This window comes from Columba livia, chromosome 24 (genome assembly GCF_036013475.1).
Source record: "Columba livia isolate bColLiv1 breed racing homer chromosome 24, bColLiv1.pat.W.v2, whole genome shotgun sequence".
NCBI lineage: Eukaryota > Metazoa > Chordata > Aves > Columbiformes > Columbidae > Columba > Columba livia.
In genome coordinates, this window is record NC_088625.1 from 2,878,623 (window position 1) to 2,894,834 (window position 16,212).

The following is a 16,212-nucleotide window of genomic DNA, read 5'->3' on the forward strand; positions in this document are numbered from 1 at the left end:
GAGCTTTCCACAGCTTTCAGAAACTCCCCAAGTGAATTCAGTCACAGGTTTTTAGGAAACAGTGTAATTAACGACTTGATTCAGTCTGAAGCCAGAAGATTCTTTCTATATTTTTAGCATGAAAAAAAAGCGGAGCGGGAGGAGGGGAGTAAATGACCCAGATTTTCACAAGCGACAAATGACTCGTGGGTGCTCTGTCTGAGACCCCTTAAATGGCAGAGACCCCCACAAAGTACATTGCAAAGTGACTTCTCTTTATTGTCTCCGGTGTTGCACATCCAAAATCACCCAAGAGACTCTTGGAAATCTAGGCTGTTGTGTTTGATAAACTGATTATTTTGTTCACCTGGGGTAACGTTTCTGAAAATGCATCCATAGCCAAGCAATTAAATCCTCGGTACACCAGAAACTCTTCCTAATTCACAACAATCTTCCTTTTTCTGAGCTTGCTTCCTTGTTTTCCTGGGAATGTCTCCCACAAAAAAGTGGGGAAAACAAGGTGTGACTGAGCCAACATTTTCAGAATATCCCTTGCTATATTTGCTATTTTTTTCTTGGTTTTCCAGTGTTTTCCACAATAAAGTCATTTTCCATAAAAAGCAAGTCCTCTATGAAAAGCCTATTTGCCTAAGACCAGATTTTCCTCTATAACCGTTGATAATCTTTGTTTTGTCAAAGGAAAAAGATGTAATGCCTTTATCTCTCGGCGTGATTATTTCTAGGAGAGGTCTCCCTGAGATGTGATCACAGATACATATTTTAAGTGCAGCAGGCGAGTCAGCACTGCAGGCAGTTGTTTATTCATTAACCTCGGTGTAGCTGGGCTGGCAGCCTCTCTCTACTGATTTACTCTGTGCTCACCGTGGGGAGGGATTTGAAATCCATTGCAGTTCTATTCGGGGTCCCAGGGGAGGTGATTCTGTCCTTCCAGTTATGTCTCATTTTGCATGAGTAAAATGCTGAGTGGATTCTAGACAGTAGTGCAGCTGTAACAGGAGGGTGAATATTCAATCTGATGTATATGTAGTTGTGATTAATTCCCCAAACTTTCTTTTTGGTGAACAAGCACTGTCATAGCTGAGAGATGAATACAAGAAGTGGCTTTTTGCTGCTTTTAGCAGGGATTGTCACCAACATCCTTCTTTAATAAATCGTCATGCACGCCAGCGTGCCGATAAGCTCGGAGAAAGTGTAAATCTCTGGGACAGCGAGTGTCTGAAATGGAAGAACTGTCTAACAGATGAGGTTGATTCTATTCCTCATCCCTTCCAGTACCTTCAAGCATTGCTACTAATGAAAATAAAAGATTCCTAATCACTTCAGCCTTCCTTATTCATAGACAGCAGGTAGCTGAAGCCCTTGGCCTCCTCTGCTAACTGTAATGACAAAATTTAAATGCATAGGCTATTTAAATTCAAGAACAAAGCTGACTTGGCAATGCATGTGGAAATCCAAAAGGCAGAGACCTGCGTTATTTAACTCATAGTTGAACAGCAGAGACCTCATTGGCAGCAAGGTATTATCGACCTTCTTTCCAGAGCAGTGCAGGCGGGTTTGGGAGAGGGGGAAATAGTATTTGCAATTCGTAGCACGAGATATAAACTTGGCTGCCCACTGATGAGTTGTTTTGGATCTTTTTAGGCGCATTCACATGCTTAATTTTTTAGAAAGCACAGAGAAGTGGTGAGCAGGATTTAGCACTGTCTTTAAGCTGTTATACAGCATAGCTGCAATCAAGATTTCCTGGAACAGGGTGACCTAGAATTCCCTTTAGCCCCCTGGCAAGCCCGCAGGGTAGAACACCTCTGCTGATAATGCCACGTGGGGAAAGTGGGGTTTATGCAATTCTGCTCATGGAGGAAATGATGCCAGATTCTCACTGGAAGGAGTAAAGCTCATTACTTGCATTTACATGTAATTCAGCTGCTTGGCAGAGGAGGTTAGTGCCAGAGAAGTCCTTATTTCCCCTGAAAATGTAGGGCATGGGTGCACTGCAACAAAGGCACTTGTTTCCTTCCCAGGCGTAGTAAACTGTGTGTTTTGCACAAAATGTGGTAATCAGCTGCAACTCAGTGACAGTGTTTACTAATTTGGTAGCAGAATGCGCACAGGTACACACTGTGCTCTAACAAGGAGGGTTTGAGCTACAATTGATCAAATGGTATGAAGTCTTTAAATGGGATCACTTACTTTAGGTCTGTTGTCTGTGCCTCAGTTTTTCCACCCTTTGTACTCTGCAGATGAAAGGAAGAGTTCTATATAGATACAACACTGCGTTATTCTTTGCACAGCAATAACCATCCCTTGGACTGCTGTTCTTTAAGGTCACTTGACAGCCCAACGAGTTGACGTTGCTACTCCTCAAAAGCTCCCAAACACCGCCATGCCCCTGGTGTCCCCTTCTGGCTATGATGGTCGAGTCCCCCTTGGGATATATCTCTAAGGTTACTGTTTGGTTCAACTGACCATTTAAACCTTCTCTTTCCTCCAGCTTTGGAGATTCATTCAATCTGTTGCCGGTTTATCTGACAGCTCTCAGCTACATTTTATAGACTATTAGACTCAGGTTTCATTTGTTTGATTGGACAATGTCCCAGTTGCCTAGCAATGTCAGTAGGTACTTTGAAAAGAAATGGTAAAGCATAAGCTTTCTGCTAGGTAGAACAGTATATTCTGCTTCACGTTGAGTCTTTTTATCTGCAAGTCTCCATGGACTCTATCAGCATTAATAAACGAAATTCACCTTCTCTTTCGGAATGCAGGGGAGGGAGAGAAAGCTACAGGAAGCAGTCATCATCCTATTTTTTACAGGTGATAACCAAGGCAGAGAAAGGTGAAGCGAGGTAAAAAGCCTCATTTGATATCCTGACCCACTGAAGTCAGGCACTGATCTCTCATGGGAGTCATGAAGAAAGCTGAGATGTGTCGCTCGAAAGAATTAGAGCTCTGCTGAATTCCCTTTGCGGCTAAAGGGTTGGATGAAGGTAGAGTAAGGAATGGAGCAAGTGATGTGGAGTGATTATTGATTCAGTTATTTCCCAGGAGCAGGAATACGGTCCCAGAAGCAGCACAGACATAGAACAGGGTAGCAAAGAACTCAGCACATCCTCTTGGCATGTATTATGCTCTTTGTTCTGTCCTTTCACTGTCAAAAGGGTTAGTAGATGATCACACAAAGTCTTAGGCCTTGCTTTTGAAGGTCAAGACATTAGAAAGGGCCATGTAAAGAATGACAGTTTTACAGATGACTGAACCCATCAAAATGAGACCTTCTGGAGGACAATGACAGCAAGATTGATAGCAGAGAGCTGTTACCATGGCTGGTAATACAAGTATCAGCTGTAGCCTGCTAGCTTTGCATGAGCAATGAAAATCCTCGGTGGTGTGTCTGAATGTACGTCAGGCTTAACATGCAGGCTGCATGACCCACACTGAGCCTCGGTATTGCACGGCCTTCTCTGCAAATGATAGACGCACCAAAACATGCTTGTCCTGCACAGTAACTCATAAACCATTTCTAAAACTGTCAATTCATATGTAGTCCTCAGAAATGGGTAAAGCACTTAAGACTGGCATTCCATGAAAAAGCTGTGGGGAAAGACCTTATTTCAGCAAAGCTTCTGCTTCATACTTACCATTCTGTACTTTTGCACAAATAGGATGGGTGGTTAAATGATGTTTGAGAGAGATGTGTGGTTGTACCCCTGAGAATGGTCAGGAGAGTGAAAAAGCAGATGGTTGCCCACCACCCTCTGCTGGGCTGTGCAGGGAGTGCTGGAGGTGCTGCTGGTGATGGGAAATAACCCTTAAAAAGACCGAAGAATGTGGGGGAAATGTGATACCTTTGTCAGACAGCACTTCTGTTAACATTTTCACACACCCCTGGCTGAGTACCACAGAGGTCCATCTTCTCTTTTGAATTAGGGCCAGGACCATCAATTGAAAAAAAAATTAAAATCAGCCTTTTCTTACATGCCAAAATCATTTTGCACAGCAAAGAGGTGAAATCAGGCTGAACTTTTTGTCCAGCTGTGATTGTTTTGCTGATTTTCAGGGGGTAGGGTGGACACAGGAGCGTGGTTCTGAGGTGAAACAAGGGTGATAGTAACACTACGTGTCTGCTGGCTTTAGTAGTTTTAGCTCAGATTTAACATAGTTCAGATGAGAACAACATCTGGTCTAGGTACATGAGGGAATTTTCTTGGCACTGGCTCAGAGCGCTGAATGAGTCCTGGATAAATCACCCAAAGCAATGATCATAGCCCTTCTGGCACTTCAGTTGCAATAACTTTATTGCATGACAAGGTGTATGCAAGCTGTCAGCAGCAATGAATCAGTTCTCCATGAGTGGGACAGGACTGAATTTTCAAATTCTAGTGGTATTGTCAGTGTGGAAACACCACCGCCCAAGGCAATTTAAGTGCTGAAGCGACATAACCCAGTCATCTTGCTACAAAACATGACATAGAATAGCCTGGGGAACTGCAAGAAGCCTCACCAGAACAAGGACCACATCCATATGGCATCATATTTCCTGAGAAAAGTTATTTTTACTCTTGTTGACATGTTTACAATTCTGGTGTTATGCTTCATTTACACTGGTACATTCTGGGAAATCTAGTCAATAATTCCTTATGTCCGCGCTTGCAACAGAGAGCGGTGTGATTTGTAGAGTCGGGCTCTGTTGGGCTCTGTATGGCCCTGCAGGGCTCTGTTGGATTCTGTTGGGCTTTGTATGGCCCTGTTGGGCTCTTTCAGACTCTGTTGGGCTTTCTCAAGCCTGACAGAGCCCTAAAGAGCTATTTCCAAGTTATTTCTTGTATTGCATGCTGAGAAAGTTTTATAACAGCCTGAGATTACACTAATTACCCTAATCTCGGGCTCAGCTATATCAAACAGTGGACAGATTTCATGACTAACAGAAAAGGAAATTAAATTTCTGCCATTTGGGTGAAGCATCTTTTCTTGTACAATTTTAGCACCAGGCAGGTCTGAAATCTGGAGTCGCTGCATCGAGCGGCAAACGAATAAGCCTGAGACAAATTCAACCAGAAAGGAAAGATTCAATGAATGACTGCAGGGCAAACCCAACAGTTTGGCTGTGACTTTTGGGATCTATTGCTGCAGGAATTACAACATGTGAATATGGGGCAAAAAGGAGTGATGGGGAACCCACCACGTCTTGCAGAGCAGGGAATATGGGGGAGGAAAGACAGAGGGACCCCAGGCAAAGATTTAGTACGTTTTGTCCTTAGTGCTTCAGCCAGTCACTGCCTGCGGTTTTATATTTATGAACCTGTGTGGATTGCTTGGTAGGTCTTTAATTTCCTTTGGTTTGACTCTGAACAGGCCTTTCTAGGGACAGTAGGAACATTTCCAGTGTTATTGGATGGCATCTCTGTGCAAAGCGAACAGAGGAAAAACATTCTGATAGTGACGATGAAATACAAGGGTGGTGCTGGGCTTGCTGGCTGCTGATTTTGTTATTATTTTCCCCCTCTCTGATGTGAGTTTCAAGGTCAGCTGGCTCCAGAGATACAAATATGCCAAGAACAAACTGTACAGATGGGGCAGGAGGGAGAGACAGACATACTGGCACTGTAAACAGGGCTGGACCATGCCCAGTATTGTCAGGAGTGTTCACAAAAGGCACTTTATTACAGTGATAGCAAGATTTATCTGCTTTTCTCCATTGCATCATTAAACACGAGTTATTTGCACATCTGTGGAAAAGCCTGGATTCAGCACAATCTCAACGTTTTATTTGGAAGATGGGGAAAGGTTTTATTGATGTGCTATAGAATCCTATAGCGGTATCTGAGTGCACAATAGTGTGGGTCCCTGGATTAGTGGCTGGAGTAGAAACCACAAGACTGGTTCTTTTCCCGATTCTGCTGCTGATTTATTGTGTAAGCACAGAGAAATCTTTTACTGTAGCTGCTGCAAACTCCCTTACACTCTGTGCTTCCCTTCCTAGATATGGTTCCTTTTGTCAGTTATTTGCTTGAACTGAATATCAACCAGTCAGGCAAAAGCTGGCAATATCTTCATCTAGCAGTTTTTGGCAGACTTAAAATATTAATGCGTTTTATAGTGTACTTATTTTTTGTAACTGTCAGTTGTTGCTACCAAGGCAGGGAATTCCTTATAAATATTGAATGCTGCTGCAAGGTCTGGAAAAAAATATCTAGAAATGGTTCTCTTAAGCTCCCATCTGACTGAAACACTGCTGAAAACCTTCCTAATGTTAGCAAATTATGTGGAAATGCAAGAGCTCAGTAGCTACTTAAATGTTACTGGGATTTTTCTAATACATGGTCATAGTTCTTTAATTTAACCAGTCCATGCAGATTGCTTAAGGGACACGGACACTTTGGAGAAGAATGGAACAACTGGGTTTTATTCTAAAGACTCCCTAAAGTTGTAGTAAGATGCGTTTCAGAAATTGGCTTGAAAATCTTGTGCATGTACAAGAAGAAAACTGAATTGCAGAGGGGATCCAGTGCCCAGGCGCGGGCAGGTGAGCTCAGCAGGCACTGCGCTGCTTTATTATGGCAGCAGGAATTCACATTTTACTCCTTTTGTAGACCCTTCCACTACTCTCCTCAGTTCAAATCTAGCCCCGCTTAACCATGACAGAAGCTTTAAGCCCCCAGAGACATCCCTCAGATCCTAAGGGACAAGGCTCTGAGCTGTCACTACCTGAAATAGAGAATCCAAGGGTTAACTGCTCGGTGATTACCAGATAATTTGTCTATCGTGCACCATGCTGGTTCACCGCTCTGTGATCCTTCTGGCTCCGGAGCTGCCCTGTCCCTTCACCTGAATTCATTTTGGGTATGATGAAAGGGCAGTGCTGGGAAAGTCTGTCCGTGCGGTCCCCGTTCGTGGCTAAATAGAAGCCTTTTGTCCCCGGGGCCGCCAGCCTGCTGCCAGGCACACACACGAGATTAAACAGTAATCAAAAGCCTTCATTAGATCAGTGGGGGTCACTCTTTTCTGCAGCCAGAGCAGAGCTGAAAAGAATCCTGAAGTGAACTCGGAGCAGTGACGTGGAGACCCGCTATAGCAAACGCTGAGTTGCTTTGGATTCCTAAGAGTGGATTGCAAATAGTTTTTAAAAATGCCAGTTAAATAAACTAGACATGTAGATGTGCATTGCCTAAAATCTACCTTTGGGTATCTTTGCCCCATAGGTTGTGCTTTCTGCTAAATAACCACAGAATATGCTGGAAGTGACTGTTTTATGTCACACCGATCCATGATGTCAGTGGATCATTGTTTCACAGGGGGTGGCAATCCAGAACTGGGCTTTGCTTGAGCTCCTTCTAGTGCCCAAAAGCAAAATGTAGTCTATTATACTCCAATGCAAAGACATTTGTGGTATCCCATTGAATTAAATAAATACCCTCTTAGATCAAGTCATAATTAAGTTTCTGGCTCTACCTCTTGTCTATCTCTTCCGACAGCTGGGAAAAACACAAGCTAGAGGTAAGATTATTTTGGGGGGAAGAGGCTGAGTTTGAGTAGCAGACTGTACTTTCTGGTTACATCCATGTACCCATCGCTCACTTTTAGGATGGAAGTTAATACAATAACATTCTTGCCTGAAAGAAGCAAGGCGTTTGATTTTGTCAGAAGTCTTTTTGAGTTCTGACAGCCTAGCAAGGAAATAGTTTTCGTGCATTTACCGTTATTAGCAGCGTGCGAACTTCAGCGGGAAGTTTAGTCTCTGGGTGCTCTTCAGCCTTAGGTTCTGCTGCTGCACCTGCAAAACGAGAGCTTAATTAGCGTTAATTATAAAAAGAGCTCACTAAGAACTGGACTAACACACTTGCGGGCAATCCAGAAGTTAAAAGATAGTGATGACTTGAGACATGTGGTGGCTGGTGCAAATCAGCGTTAGGCAACAGTCGCCCAGAGGTGGGAGAAGAGGGAAGAGCTGTCTCCTTCCCCAGGTTAGCGTTAACACCTCATTATCATATCAAAAGGAATAGCAAGCAAACTCCTCCACACATGCTTCACCCAGGCGGAGGAGTTTGGGTTTTCCTTCCCCTTGTCTGCCTCTGTTCCTCATTCCCAAGTTTCCTTTGGAGTTTGGGGTTTGAACAAGCCCCAAAACACAAAGGGAAGTCGAGACGGAGTGGGTGACTGTCACATCTAGAGCCTCAGAAAGCTCAGCTCCCGTTTATTTAAGCCCACAAGGGAAAGGTGGAGGCGGGTGAGATAATCTCAGAAGCCGTTTGCAACACTGGCTCTTACAACTCTGTTTTCTTCGAGTGGGATGGGAGGTTAATGGTTGACAAACGGGAAAAGACATCTCTGGTTCCAGAGATCGAGCTGCACAACAAATTAAAATATGTCCCAAGGGCACTGGTGCTCCCACTCCTCTCAATACACTAAAGCCAAAACCAGCCTACACTGATTTTGGAGCGAGTTACAGGTCCTGTCATTGATGCTCAGATTGACGACTGTCCCTTTGGGTGACAAGTGTCACGGGCCAGCCTGTGCTCATCAATAACTCATTTATGTGCAGTGAACCTCAGGAAAATGGAGGTTACTGCCCATTTGCTTCACGAAAGCTCAAAAATCGGACTGCTCTGCTGCATTCTATAGGAACCAGCAAAAGTCCAAACTGCTTGCTTTATGAAAGCTTTTCATATACATAATGTCCTCAGAGAGCTATCTGGCAATATCAAAATCAAAATGAGATTAAAGTTTGCTCTTCTGCAGCTTGTTCTGTTTGTAAACCCAGGAGCTGAGCATTCCACTGTTGCCATAATTTCACCCCATAAATAGCCCTGTACGTCCTCTGAACAGCGAAACACAGCTGGTAGAGCTTGTGAGCACCCCAGGCAAATCAAGGTATTGCACTGATGTGAACTTTGTACGCAGCATACTGATACCTGGAGTTCTTCAATGTATTTCACACTTGGGAGGCCATTGACAACTTTTCAACCACCTTAGCAAGGGCTCATTGGTGTCACTGACTCACTGAAGTGTAGGTACCACCTGAAAAACTGTTTTCAGGTCTGACTTGTCTTTAATCAGCACAAACCCGAAAATGGCTAGTGAAATAATATAGAAACAACGCACTAGTAGGAACAAGGAAGCAAAAGTCTACTGAGATGCGTGCGCCTATATGAATGGATTAGTGGGTGCTGTGCAAATCCGCGCTCGGCTTTAAACCCGCGCTGTGCCCCAATTTTGCCAGTGGTTGTGGGGAAACCGGTGACAAGAGGTGGTGCCAGCAGGTGGCAGTGCCTGGCAGCAGAGTTTCGTGTCGCAAGAAAGGGACTTACTGCTCTGAACGCCAACGCTGGGATTTGAGGGGCGACTGACTCTCATGCTGCGTAAATTGCGGTTTAGTACTTTTTAAGTTTGCGTGCTTATTTTAAATATATATATATATATATAAACAACCCCCCCCCCCCAAAAAAAAACCCACGCAGAAAAAAAAAACCCTATTAATGTACTCCCTAAATAATATTTTTATAAGGATACTTGATTTCTCACAGACATGCTCCTAAAAGTTAAAATAAATATAGCATTCCTAAGTTATGAGCAAGCTGAAGATCTAACGTAATTTCCTAGGATTTAATTAGCAGTTTACCACTGTGCCTTCTAGTTTCATTGAAAATGGTTTCACTGCTGATTTGAATTTAGTCGTGTGTGTTGTTTGCAGCCTAGATGGGGTAATCCTGTCCAAAGGCATGTGGAACAGGAGCCAAACTGCCCCTATTGTGGTTTAGGGGGAATTGCAAGCTAAAGAGTGGAAAAGCAAAATTACATCTGCAAAACTAATTCTTACCGGCCTAAGTCCTTGGTCTGGCTCTGGATTCCTATTCTATCTGGGCAGAACAACCTCCAGGTACAGCTCAGAGAACAAGAACACTGGTAAATGTGATGTGTTTCTAGAGATGTGCTTTCTTAACCCAGCCCCTTGTGCAATATGACTATTAATGATATTCAAAGACGTGGTTGTTTCCCTTTCTTTGGCGTGTCTGTCTCTGAGTTTTCTAGGTTAGCTTCCATGATAAGGTGATTCCTAGATGTAAGATGGTTAGGAATCAGATTTCCTGAGCTGCAGGGAAGTTCCAATAGTTCATATTTTTCCTGTTCCAAAACAGCAATGCAAATAATGAGGATTAGGGGAACAGGGCAACAAAGCCCAAAGGTAACCCGTAGTTGCCATGCAGATCTATCCGTATGTGTGGCTGGCCGGATATTTGCTTTTCTAAGAGGAAATATTTTACTAAGCTAGAGACAGTGTGGTATTATCGGTGGGGATAAAATAAAAGACAAAAAATAGAGCAAACCACCGAAGCACATTGAGAGTGTTCCCCGGGACTCGCTGGATCGCAGGCAAACAACACAACTCGCTCAGCAAACAGCGCTTGAGCAGCGTGACGGGCGGCAGCAAGGGAAGAGCCGGGAGGAATCACGTTCTCCCTCCTTCTCCCCGCTTTTCCAGGCTCCAGCCTGGAAGAAAGAGTTTGCACAACGCTGCTATGCGCCCCTGTGCTCCCTGTTACATGTGCAGCTTGTGCATTCTCCTTTTTTCTAGGAACTGTTTGTGTGATTTTAAAGCAAGAATGCAACGCCCATCCCAAAAAAAAAAAAAAACATGTAAACCCACCCAGTAATCCGGGCAAGGAGAACAGAGGCAGAGGGAGGAGAAGTGAGCTCAGGGTGCTTGGGGAGGCGACAGGGGAGTAGGGTCCTGCCTTTTCTGCCTTTTCCCAAGCACGAACACGCCTCTCCCCGCCCCGCGAGCCCTTTCTGTGCAAAGCAGCCGCTCAAACCCCTCCCCTCCTGGCTCTCCCTTGGCTGCTCATTCAGAACAGATGATGCTCCCCATCGCATGCAGTGCTTTCTTCTCCCTCCCCTCTGCCCCAGCCCTTTAAAAAGCTTCTGACCGCCAAGAATTCCTTTGGATGGGAGAGAGCAGGAGCGAGGCAAGGCAGGAGCCCCCCCAGAACAAGGGAATTCGGGGATCCCCAGGGACAGAGGTGTGTGCGTTTCCATCTTCAGTGCCACATCGATGTTTTCTAACAACAGGCAGAGGGAAGAAGGAAGGAGCCAGCCCCAGAATAAGCAGGCGACCCCAGCTCCCTGGTGATGGCATGGACCGGACACTTGGCCAGCAGCTGGGTCACCTACTCCTCGGTCCTGTCACCGGCCAGCGTCCCCCCAGTGCCAAGGCACGAGACTGATGCAGAGCCGCTCTTAGCAAGTAAGTTCCCTGATTTTGTTTGTTTTTTTCCAGTTCCCTTCTTTTCTTCTCGGGTTGCAAAGGAACCCAGAAGACAGGAGGACAAGCAGCTGAACACCAGGTTTCTGTGCCCAAACCTGCTGGGGTGCAAGCTGGAGATGTGCTGTTGTCTAACTCACCAGCTGCCAGGAAACTCTTTGGGAGGCTGGGGATTGCATGCTGATCGTGAACAAAAGCACTGTCAGATCTAGTAAAGGAAAAAACCTTAAAAACGATTAACTGCTCAGGTACCAGATCAGTGGGGATCACTGGAATACAATAGGTAGGAGACTGATCAGTAAGCAGCCCTGAAATGCATGGAGTGACTCCACAACCCTCACCTAGGGTGAAAGATTAAATTCTTTTATAATTAGAGTACTTACTAGTCAGTTTAGGGTTTATAAAGCCCTTGGAATGAAGTCTCCAAAGGATGAAGTGGCATATTCAGCCCTTGGAGGGGACAGGCAGTTTAATGCATTGGGAATCCCTATGGGTGTTTATGACTCTGGGACAGAAAAGTGCAACTAATTCCATTTTTACCTGCTACATTGGTCAAAAAGACACCGGGAATCCTCCTTTTTGTATCAGTACATGCTGGCTGGGAGTAGCATGCTAACTTCCATACAGCACATCTCTCATTTGCTTTTGACCCCAGAGCTTCAGGAACCAATCAAGAATGGCAGAAGCTGTCCCCAAAACTTTACCATCTGACTTTCGGGGGTTCTGTCATCAAGCAGGTGTCTCCTGCGCTCTGTGGGAAGTGCGTCTGGCAGTGTTTGTGTTGGGGGAGTTATTTCACTTCTGGGGTTCCGTTCTTTCCCCCAGTGTTTCCTACTCAGAGATAAAGGATCAGGATCATTCCTTGTTCCCATGAGAAAAGAACTCTCCATCTCTGGAAGGTTCCAGCCCAATTATTTATAGACTCTGAAAAAGGCAAAGAGAGTTTTAGAATCACATTCTGAGACAAATCTCTGGACTCTTTGCTATAAGTCACCTGCTTCCTATTCAGTTTGAGGTCAGGAGAGCCACTCGGACATTTGGGGTGAGTGTTGGTACTTAGCCAGCATGTTGGTATCGGGTAGGTCAGTTTGTGTCTCTGTGACTCCTCTTGTCTGCACAGTGTTGAACCTCCTCAGTTCATCTTTGAGCTATTTGGTTGCAAGTTACTGGAGAAATGTGAAGTAATATTAACACCGTTCAATTTGGTTGTATTTTCTTAACCCAGCTGTGGGTTACAGAGTGGTTCTCAGTTGCTATAACAGTGAAATAGCTAAATAAGAGGGTTCTCTTGGGGTAGGATTTTCTCTAAGTATGGAGGTTCTGCTTTCAAAATTCAGTGTGGCCCATCTACAAGCAGCCAGTATCAGGAGAACAGGAGTGTCTTATCAGGACAAAAGCGTCTCTTTTTCTTTGTTCAGTTGTGTTGGTTGAAAGAGAACAGTCAAATATTCAATGACACCATAAGGTCCCCCTAAAAATAGAGTCTGGGGTAAAAGGACAGAGACAGACAGACAGATAGACAGAGTGCCTCGGGCAGACTCACTTCCTTGGGGGCTGAAGGATCAAATTGGTTTATTTTCAGTGTCTATTTGTTGATAAACAAACATCATTTCACTTTTCAAAATTACATGCATTGGTCTGAAGTCAATATACTTAATGCATCTGCAAACTTGTGTTATGCATGGGCTTTTTTAATGCTTTACTTCATGGTTGGGGGGGGGGGGAAATCTATTTGAAACCTGTAGCTACTTGAGAGAACAGAAACGTGATTTCTTGGCATTAGAAGTCATCTGGCTCGGTTATTCACACTGGTAGATCAGGCAGTGTTGGGTTTCCAGAGTCATCTTTAGACATACCTGAAGCAGATGGGCCGTATTCAGTGCTGCTGGAAGGGAAGAAGAGCAGTGCAGTGATTACAGGATTTTGGAAAGACTGTGAGCATGGAAGGAGCAAGTGTCTTTGCGATTCACCTCCTCACCTTGAAATATGAGAAATAAAGCACTTCCTTGTTCCACAGATCTTAGTACATGAATAACACGTTAGAGTACATGACACCTGTGCTGAACACTGCACGTCTTCCCACTTGAGTGCTGAGTGAGATTACACTTCAAAAAGCCATTCTTTGGGTGAGGGAACTTTGCCACAGCTCTCCCTTCTTGTGCAGCTTCCTTAGATGTTTTGCCCTGTTTTTGAAGAGCAAGACTCTGTTGTGTCACTCCCTCCACCCATGGATCTCCAAGCGCTTCCCAAAGAGGCAGCCAGCACAATCTCTATTTGTAAGTCAGAAAACTGAACGACGACAATGATTTGCATAAAACCTACTTGCCTTTCTTTTTCTGACGTGCATACGTGTGCCTCAAAAGGTCACCTCGTGTTGGCATCGTTGGCTTGTCAGCCTCAGTCATACACTGGCAGTAAATAAGAGTGGGAAATCAAAGCCCACCTGTCAGTCAGCATCTGTCTAATAGCCATTTACCTTCAGATTGTCCAAGGCCATCTCTACTAATATCTTTTCTTCCTCCATCTTTCCACTAGCTCTTAGTGTTCAGCAAACAATGCCCTTAATCTCTTTGGGTGCTACTGCTTTAATTTGCTCTATTCCTCTACCAACTAACCCAAAGCAGACTCTGTGCCCCAGAGGAATCTGGGGACAGTGACTTGTGACTTAGATGACATCTGTCTTAGGTGGTGCAGTTACAAGCAGCGAAAGAACCAAGTTTTTCAGTAAAGATCTGTTTAGTATTTACTGCTGTATCCATTTCTCTTTGGGAAAAGAAATTACAATTAAGCAGAATCCTAATTTGGGGAGGGCGGGGGGTTCACTACAGAACAGTTGCTCATTTATTCTCATAATGCAAGAACAAGTAGGCACCGGGTTTAAAACTAAAAAAAGTGTTTTTTTACACAAAGTTGATGACAAATTCATCTCTGCAAACTCCTCCTGCCTGCCAGTTTACACCTCTCCAGAAGCAAATCCTATCCCCACTGACACTTAAGCGAGATCAGGGTTATTTAAACTGGAGAAGTCACCATGGTCAGCAGGGGGAAAAAGTCTCTTGCAGACTTTTCTTGTTTTACCTTGTGTGGTGTATTCAGTGAATGTCGATCTGGCAGCCTTGAGCTACCAGGAGGTACATCAGCTCTGCCAGGCAGGGCTCGTACACGGCTCTGCGAAACAAAACCTCCGGAGGATGCTGAGCTGACCCCAGCTTGACTCCCCTGCAGCAAATCTAAGAGCCCTAAATGTCACCGCCTGCCCTGAGTCTGCTGTCTGGACAAAAGCTGAGCAACAGCAAGACCGATAAAACCCTCTCTGCAAGGTTGATAATACACTGACTCACTTCTCTTTTTGCAGTTAAAAAGGAAAAGCAGCGTTGTACAAAAGTGACATTTTTATTATCCTGGCCTCTTTTACCCAAAGATGGTAAATGCCAATGAAACAGGATGGTGGTTGTGACTATAAGAGGAAATTTCATCTCGCGGATCTCTTTGCTGGAGGGAGCAGTGATTTACAAACTAAAGTCTGAATCTCCGTGAGATGCTTGCACGTAATTACCATTATCTGCAAAAGATGTGTACGCTTGATAGCAGTGGCAGTACATTATCCGATGGAGGAGTTAACCAAATCCTTGCATAGGTACAGTGCTCCTTTTAGAGTATCTCATCAGTTGTGCTAAAGTTGCTCAGGGCAGATAAACTGCTCAGAATTAGATAAAAACCACTGAAATTATTTGGAACAGAAAGTCTTCAAACATCCAAACCTGTGCTCAAACTACTAAGCAATATTATTGCTTTTAAAGGATCTAATGCAAAGATTCACCTGCTTAATTATTTTTCAATAACCACATACTGAGGTTATGCTTAGGCTACCATGGGGGAGTTTAAGATTAAACATTAGGAGGAACTGTAATGCCACTGAAGCTGTCAGTAAAGTTCATATACAGCAGGAATTCTTCTGTTTTAATGGACTACTTGTACGGTGTTCCTGACGGTTTCCGCAAAGATTTCACTTGACCTATTGTTAAAGATCAGTAGCATTAGAGAAGTGATGTTGCCGGTCCCTTGAGTTTTAGTTAAAGCAGGTTTCCCTGCACTTTCATTAACGGGCAGTCCCTCCAGTCTGCTTCACCAGAGTGATTTTTCTAGGGATTTAGGCTTTTTGATTGTTTTTATTCTACTCGGTTCTTTTCAATATGTTTCAGGATCCTTTGGGTCTCTTTGGTATGAATCTAAAATATGAAACCTCACGCTACAGATGAATATCTTGCAATTGATTTTTCTCATACATAGTGTCATTTTAAGTGAAACTCAGCTCCAAATTGAACTTTTATAACAAAATGAACACTGTTCTTTTTAAATTGAAAACATGCAACATTCACCTATTTTTACATTTCTACACAGAGCTTGATCAAAAGCTTTTTAGGCCAAATGGAGTAATTTTAGATTAATCAAACAATGCAATCAAAGATCAAAAGTAATACTCAAGAGAAGAAAGCAAAGAGGTTCTTCTCTGTGCCTAATTCTCTTTCAGTCAGTGGATGGGATGCCTCTTTCCCTATTAAAAAGGGAAAAAACAGCAAAACCAAACAAGAAGTGTGTGATTGTTCTGACTTGCACTTGGCATATGCTTTCCCATGTTGTGAAGTGCGAGTCAATATGTACCCTTATAGTTTGACAGCATCTGGCAGCCGCTTTGCACGTGTGTCAATAGACACGCAGCAGAAGGCAGCGGCGAGGCAGAGCGATGGGCCGGCAGATTTGCATTTGCAACAAGTAGGAGATGACGGCTGAGAATGAATCTATATATACCATGAGCCGGCTCACAGGGGTCCTACCTTCAGAAGAGGAAGAAAGAGAGGTTGATATTCTGCCCAAATCCTTGATATTGCTGTTTGGGGAAGGGCCCAGTGCAGTGCTGGGGTTATCTAACCCACATCCAGGATGACGTGTAAACCTGA

General features: G+C 44.1%; 1 protein-coding gene across 2 annotated transcripts in view; it reads left to right on the plus strand.

The window, feature by feature from the left end:
* The window catches only part of KCNJ5 (potassium inwardly rectifying channel subfamily J member 5), a 60,896-nt gene that overhangs the window by 19,933 nt on the left and 24,751 nt on the right, over positions 1 to 16,212 (plus strand). For both annotated transcript variants that reach the window (XM_021295951.2, XM_021295949.2), the window contains exon 4: positions 11,062 to 11,236. The gene's annotated coding sequence lies outside the window, so the exon portion shown is untranslated. The remainder of the gene's footprint in view (positions 1 to 11,061; positions 11,237 to 16,212) is intronic.